The sequence below is a fragment of the Pygocentrus nattereri genome, chromosome 12 (assembly GCF_015220715.1).
Source record: "Pygocentrus nattereri isolate fPygNat1 chromosome 12, fPygNat1.pri, whole genome shotgun sequence".
NCBI lineage: Eukaryota > Metazoa > Chordata > Actinopteri > Characiformes > Serrasalmidae > Pygocentrus > Pygocentrus nattereri.
In genome coordinates this window covers 4,031,251-4,038,897 of record NC_051222.1, presented here as the reverse complement: position 1 = coordinate 4,038,897, position 7,647 = coordinate 4,031,251, and positions in this window count along the sequence as shown.

Below are 7,647 nucleotides of genomic sequence, written 5' to 3'. Positions count from 1 at the left end.
TTTGTTATGCAGCAGGACAATGATCTGAAGCACACATGCAAGTCCACCTATGAATGGCTCAAAAAACTAAATTGAGGTTTTGGAGTAGCCCAGGCAAGTCCTGACCTGAATCCCATCTCAAGAGCTTAAACAGTCAGTTCATCCTCAAAAGCCCTTCAATGTAGCCAAATTAAAACAATCATGCAAAGAAGAGTGGGCCGAAATTCCTCCACAATGATGTGAAAGACTCATCGCAAGTTATCGCAAACATTTGATTGCAGCTGTTACTGCCAAGGGCGGCACAACCCGTTATTAAGTTTAGAGGGCAATTACATTTTCACATGATTGATAGTTTTGAATAAATCTTTATCTTCAATAAATGGAACGATCACAAAGCTGCATTCTGTGTTTACTCACTTTGTCTTTACATTATAGTAAATTAGCTGAATGATCTGAAACATTTAAATGTTACAAATCAGCAAAAACAGAAGAAATCAGGTGAGGGGCAAATACTTTTTCACAGCACTGTATATCTGTTGTATATGCATGGGTGTCAGTGTTTTAAAACAAGACAAAGCAAGAAAAGTATTTATGATTTTACACAAAATAGACCTCAAATGTTTGGTAAAACATGAGAAACCTCTGATTATGAACGCTTTTCCCAGACATGAAGCTCCCCTGTCTGTTCCATGAACACTCAACGTGAATCTGGGAATTTCATCATTTTCCACGCCTTGGTCAGCTCTGACCCTGTAATGCACACACAGGGGACCCAGAGTGTCAGTAACTTTGTACATTTTATTAACACATTAAAATCCAGATCTTAGTACTAATAAGAGCACAAAGTGACACTACAACGCACTGTTGACTAGGAATTACGCTGTTTGTCCTTCAGCCCAGCATGGTATTCCATAACATTCCCAGTTTGAAAAACACAAATTTGAAAGGCGTTATCTGCAGGTTCTCTATATGATGTCAAACATACAATTAATATCCTCGTGTGTAGCAAAGCGTCACATCTATTCAAACTGCAAAAAGTGTAAAACTTTGGGAGAATCTGTTCAACATAAATGATGAACTGACCTAATTTTGTGTAAATAGAGCACAATATAGAAATATGTCCATATACGCAGCTTTTATATAAATATATGTCTGAGACTGTATGTTCTAGTGCTGTAACTCTTTCTCCTCACTGTGTTTGTATTCTTCTTAGGTAATAGTTCAATTAATAAAATAGACAATCAATGTAGTGTGTGTGTGTGTGTGTGTGTGTGTGTGTGTGTGTGTGTGTACTACATTGATAATTTTGTATAACAAGAGAAAATAGAAATAAAGAAGAAAAGGACTCCACACCCATTTAAAACCATTTTATATACTTATGCTCATTTATCTGTGTTCCTGTCGTTGGGAATCATCATGTCGACATGGATGTGGAACGGACACCGTGTGTCACGCACACCTTACAGCTCGTCATCCACACGATACAGAAGGAATCAAGTGTCAAGAGAGTCCTTGATCAGTGGTCAGTGGTAAAGCTCTTTCGCAGGTCTTCCATTGCAGCACAGAGGCTACTGGACGAGTGTGGCCTTATTGTTGTAAATGACTGCCCCACATGCTGGTCAAGCAGGTTCAACCTCATTTCCAGCCTCCTCAAAGTGAAAGACTCAGTCTGCCAAATTGCAAACAACATGGGATGGGACAGGTTGCTCAAAAGCTGAAGTCATTGCATGTGTTGCAGCCTAAAAGAATATCAGGAAGGAGTTCCAGTTCATAAATACAGTACTTGTGTATATTTTTTGTTATTTTATTTACGCAAGGCATATTTAAGTTGTTAGAAGCAAAAGTACAGAATTTTTAGAATATTTAGTTGTTTTATATATTTTTATAGCATTTATATTATTTTGTTAAGTATTGTTTACAAAGGGGTCAGAGGTTGCTGGAGAGTTGATAAGGGGGAGGAGTTAAGAGCGTGAGTCAGTCAGTAGTGATGTTCCATACCAGCGATTTCCTTTCCGATCCGATACTGAGTAAAACTCAGGCTGGTATCGGCGATACCGATCCGATACCGATATCTTGTGCAACTACACTTAATGTGTCTCGTAAATCTAAAAAAAGTAGTGTATTTCAAGTCATAGCATCATAAAAGAAATAGAAGATATAAGAGTTATTTATTTATTTTAAATAAAGTATATTGAGGTAGCAGCCTCATTTACAATATAACAGAACTAATTCAACAGAAAAAACAGAAACTCACACAAATTGTTTTCAAACATGCAAAAAAATTTAAATAAGTAAAATAATAAAACAATTAAAATAAATGAGTGTTTAATTATCTAGAACTCCTGAAATATTGCATTAACATGAACATACTGAATATCTAAATAACACTTAATTTACAGGTTTTTGTTGAGGAACAATATCATATTTACTGTTTTCCCCTTTAGTCTGTTCCGTTTTTTGCTCAGAACCTCTCCTGCCTTTGAAAAGACTCTCTCTGCTGGGACAGAAGTGGCAGTAATTCCCATGTATCTCACTGCTAGTTTGCTCAAGGCTGGGAAGGTTGGTTCATGTTCTTTCCACCAAACCAGTGCATCACTATCTCGGGGAATCACTTTCTCTTCTGAGTACCGACGTATTTCAATGAGTACATCACTGGCAGCTGACCTGTGATGTTGTCCTGACACAACCTGCATGTCAAAATCAGTCCATATGCCTCCTTTTGATACAGCTGAACCTGAGGGGGCAGGACTCTGGTTTGGCTCTGAAGTAGAAGACCCTGAAGTGGAAGTATATGGGGAAGAGCTAACAGTAGCTGTTGAGCTTGGGGCTAGAGTGGGAGCTGCCTGTCTTGTCTGATACACTTCCTGCATTTCTGAGAGGAGACGTTTTTTCATGACTTCCACATTGTCCTTGTCTCGAAATCCGAGATGTTTAAATCTAACATCCAGAAATGTACTGGCAGCTAGACAGTAAATGCTCTCAATACCCCTGAATCTGCGCTGACATTGCTGTGCCAGTTGTGCAGCAAGTGAGCTACCTTGACACTCACAGGCTGCTACAGCCCTGTGAATGAGTGATACAAGTGGAATAACTTTGGAGACTGAAACATACTTATCAGCCGAAACTTCCCGTGTCACTTCCTCAAATGGTCTTAATGCATCAACTGTTTGCTTGATGAGGGATAGTTCTCCCTGATTTAAGCACAGTGCATTCCTCCCTAAAAGGCAGAGGGCAGTGGTCACAGCTTCATTTTGTTCCCATATCCTCTCCAGCATGTAAGAAGCTGAATTCCAGCGGGAATCTACTGACTGGATTAGCTTGTGCTCTGCCACTTTCAACTGTTGTTGAATACCCCTGAGCTTTTGTGTGGCCTGTGTGCTGTGGTGAAAAAAGGACACGATCGCACTGCATTTCTCCAGCACTTTCACCACTTCTGGGACAGTTTTTATACTGTCCTTTACAACTAAATTTAGTGTATGTGCAAAACATGGATGATGCCTCCATCCAGCCTTGTGCACTGCAGCTACCATATTTGCACCATTGTCTGTCACAACTGCAACAACCTTGTCAGTTATGCCCCATTCATCTGTGATTCGTTTAAGGGTTAAACAGATATTATCTGCTGTATGCTGCCCTTGGAAAGTGTGGGTTTCCAGAACAAATTCCCTCATTTGCCAGTTTTCAATTAGATGACATGTTACAGTTAAATATGCCTCTGTGGAAACTGAAGTCCACATATCAGTGGTAATTACAACACTAGAAGCATTTTGCAAAGACGCCCTTACTTTGCCTTTGCATTCATCGAACATATTAACAAGATGAGTCTGTCAGTTTTTTTCTTCCTGGGAGATTATATTTAGGGTCAAGAGCTCTCACAAATGCTTGGAAACCTTGGTCTTCCACTATGGACAGAGGCTGGAGATCCTTCACAATCATCTGTCCCAGGCATCTTGTGAGTGTTGCTGCTCTTGGGGAATCATCTTCAAACAATATAAAATCACAGGGCAAAACAAATTAAATACTTGCTGTTTTATAATACTGGGTAACTGAAATTGAAATGGGCAGTAAAATATTTAGTTAAATAAATAAATGCCACAATAATTGCAGAAGGTTGACAATACCTACATTTTTATATGTTCATTTAACAGCAAATTAGCCTGACTGTACATAATAATAGATACATTTTATGAAATGTTCACTGAAAGTTCACCATGGCTGTTTTATCACAATTACTATAACTTAGTGACGCCTAGTATATGTAATCTACTTTAAATAATTTATAGTTATCAATTATAAATACTTATCAATTCGTTAGCAAACCTTACCTGAATAAATCGCCCAGTGATGCACATATTTTTTACTCTAAGCTAAACTGATGCAGCTTTTTGTTGAATCGTGTATTTATGTCGTTATTTACTTCATAACCATATTTATGGTATTGATTTGAACAGCTCTTAACAGTAACAGCGCTTAGTGCTGCTTAAGGCTTCACATTGTCTCCCTCTGTACCTGGACAGTGTCCGCCTGCGGCACCGCAGCCGAAGGCCTCCGCTAGAGAGGTCTGTCTTGCCCTAGCATTAGCAGCATCTGACACAGTGCTCTCCTCTTCTGGCCGCCTAAGCGTGAAAGCCTCATATTTGGCCGTGTGGTTTACCCTAAGGTGTTTAACAAGGTTTGTTGTGTTGCCACAACTCCTTATAGTTTTTTTACACAAATCACAAACAGCATCTTGGCTGTTTGTGGAGCTGAAATAGCTCCACACATGACTTCTCTCGCGTTCCGCCATAGCGGTACGTACAGCGCCGTAGACTGAGTGAGCGTCTGGGTGAGCGTGCCGCAGTACTTACGCATTATGCACTGACCCAGGCGGAAGAAAAAGTAGTTCCCACCAACCGCATATCATTTAGACAAGATCTCAATATTTTAGTTACTTCCACAGTGTTCCTGTTAGTGCTTTGCCTTACCTCAAATGACTGAAGTATCAAAAGTATCGATATTTTGATTTGAAAATCGATTTTAGAACATAAAGACCTGGTATCGATGGAATCGATATTTCAGTATCGATCCGCGCACCACTAGTTTAAACCGAGCGACCGTTACGAGCTGCTCACAGTAACTCGCTCACAGCATCAACAGCAGCGGGTTTATCGGCTTTATTCTCCGGTAAAACCTCCTCCAAACGGCCGCTACAGGCTTTATGGAGCCACTCGGGACCCGGAGACCTTTTTCAGCTCCACACACACAAAAACGAGGATTTTTCAGCAGCGCCGGATCAAGTGGAGCTCCAGCCGGGATTACCGGACTTCAGGGGGCAGAATTCGCTTTAAAAGGTGGGCAGTGATGAAATGAAACCCCCCTGACAGGAATTAGACCCTCTCTCTGCTTCTCTGGGGGTCCTGTCTCTAACGCTCGGGAAGGTTAGCGGAAGGAGCTAATCTAGCTAAGCTCTGTCTGATGGAGCCTCGTTGCTGCGGCAGATTAGCGCCGCTCAAAGCCCCGTGAAGCCCCCCCATGTGGTCAGAGACGGAATAAAGCTGCTAATATTCGTTTGTGCTGGTTTAATTATCAACTAATAGGCTAAAAATGTTTTTAATAAGTGACGTAACTCACCCCCCCATCAATGTCAACAGATTACACCCACAAACCCCCCAGAGGGGATAATGTGAGCCCACCCTGGTCGCTGTTAAAACCCGCTGTGTTCCTGGTGCTTCCAGTAAATTTCCGCTGATATTTGATGAGCGTTTTAACAAGTCACACATTAACATGAGCGCACAAGATACACTGAAAGACCAACATGAATGTTTTTCTTCCTTAAACTAAGCGTGACGTCACAAAATGGTTTCTCCTGGTTTTGAGGATCAGGGTCGTCTTTTAGACGTGGACTTCTAATCATAATAACGTGTTATTAATGTTATTAAAGGCTGAGTAACAAATGTTTGTCGTTGCTCAGGTTATTATTGGTGAACGAGTGAGGAGCAGTGGAGGAGAAAGAGCAGGGAAACTGAGGACGGCCTCTGGATCAAAGAGCTGATCTGTCTGAGTTTAGAGGAACATCAGCTCAGAGGGAAAAAGCTCTCCCACCATAAAAGTCCAGGCCGAGAGCCGAAGCACCACAGGAGGCTCGGAGCTTTGAAAGGTACAGAGGTTTTATAATCCACTGTGTTTGGAGCTGAAATAGTCCAGAATAAAGAGCAGCTGCAGTGGGTTTGATGATGTCTAGACTAAACAGTTACAGCAGAAAAGTAAAAAGAGCTTCTGAAGCTTTCAGATGTTTATATTCCCGACATAATAAGAGCCAAATGAACTAATAGAAGCTCTAATTACTCCCAGTCTACTGACACTGTGTTCTGGTTTGGGACGCAGCCAAAATATTTGTAACCTTTTATGGTTCTGGGTCTCACTGTAACTCATTAAATAAGACTGAATAACGGCTGATTTTCTCAAGATCTTCACTTAGAAATGATGGCTAATAACTAAACAGGGCTCTAGATAAAAAGTAGCTTACAGAGCCGCTTCACAGAAAAAAATCAGACCAGCTCTGTGATTTAAAGGGGAACTCCACCCATTTTTCATAGTTTCTGCATAATTAAATGGTTACCATGCCAACAACATCACAGAGCGGTTTGGTATGAAACGCCTGGTTCTAGAGAGACTTAGAGTCAGAACTGTTCACAGTGATGATGATAGGAACCAGACGAAAGCCTATCAATTACGCTTTAAGATGAAAATGGATAAAGAAAATGCAGAAAAACAAAAAGTGATAAATACAGAACAGAAATAAATAGTTACCCATAAAAATAATAATAATCCATCAGTCGCCGCTGGCCAGTTAATTAATCTAATATAACTTATTTATTGATGAACTTTATTACTCAGATTAATCATTGTGGTCCAGTCTGGAGCCTGAACTAAAGACCCAGTTATTACTGTAATAGTTTAGGTTTTCTGCTCTGAAACTCGTTTGTGTTCAGCTGCTGGTTTGAGCTGAACGTCTGTGTGATTCTGTAAAATTCCTCTTTAATTTCACTGAGAGGTTCCTGTTGGACTGGGAACCGTCAGGTTTGGTCTTGTGGTGAGTTCGTCCTCTCAGCTCTGCACCTCAAACATGACCGTGACGTTCCTGTAACAGAAGCCACGATGTGAGCAGAAGAACGAGGAGCTTCAGGAAATCAGGAGAAGAAAACAGTCAAATCATCATTTAGACCAAACTGGGACTTTGACCAGAGTAAAATGTACCACAGAACTGGGTTTTAGTCCCAGATTAAAACCCAGTTTTACTAAATCCACTGGGTTCAGTTTTTTTTTAAATTTATTATTAATTTAAGAACCATACGACGTGGTGGGCGTGTATAAAATGCATGTTTTTCATTGAAGTTGAAAATAAATAAACGTGTTTTTCACTCTAAGCAACTACAACATCCACCATGTTAGCTCCAAAATAAGAAAAGCTTCTCTCAGGCGTTAAACAGCCTGCGGTCAGTATTTACAATCAATATAGCGTCTATATATATAATATATATGTAGTGTATTATATACACACAATAATCCACTAATTAATTAATAGTCTAATATTTCTCCTAGTGGGAGCATTCAGTAAAAGTAAAAAGACACTTTTTAACTGGTTTTAAGTAATTTTATTGGATGAAATTCTCACTTTATTGTCAGATT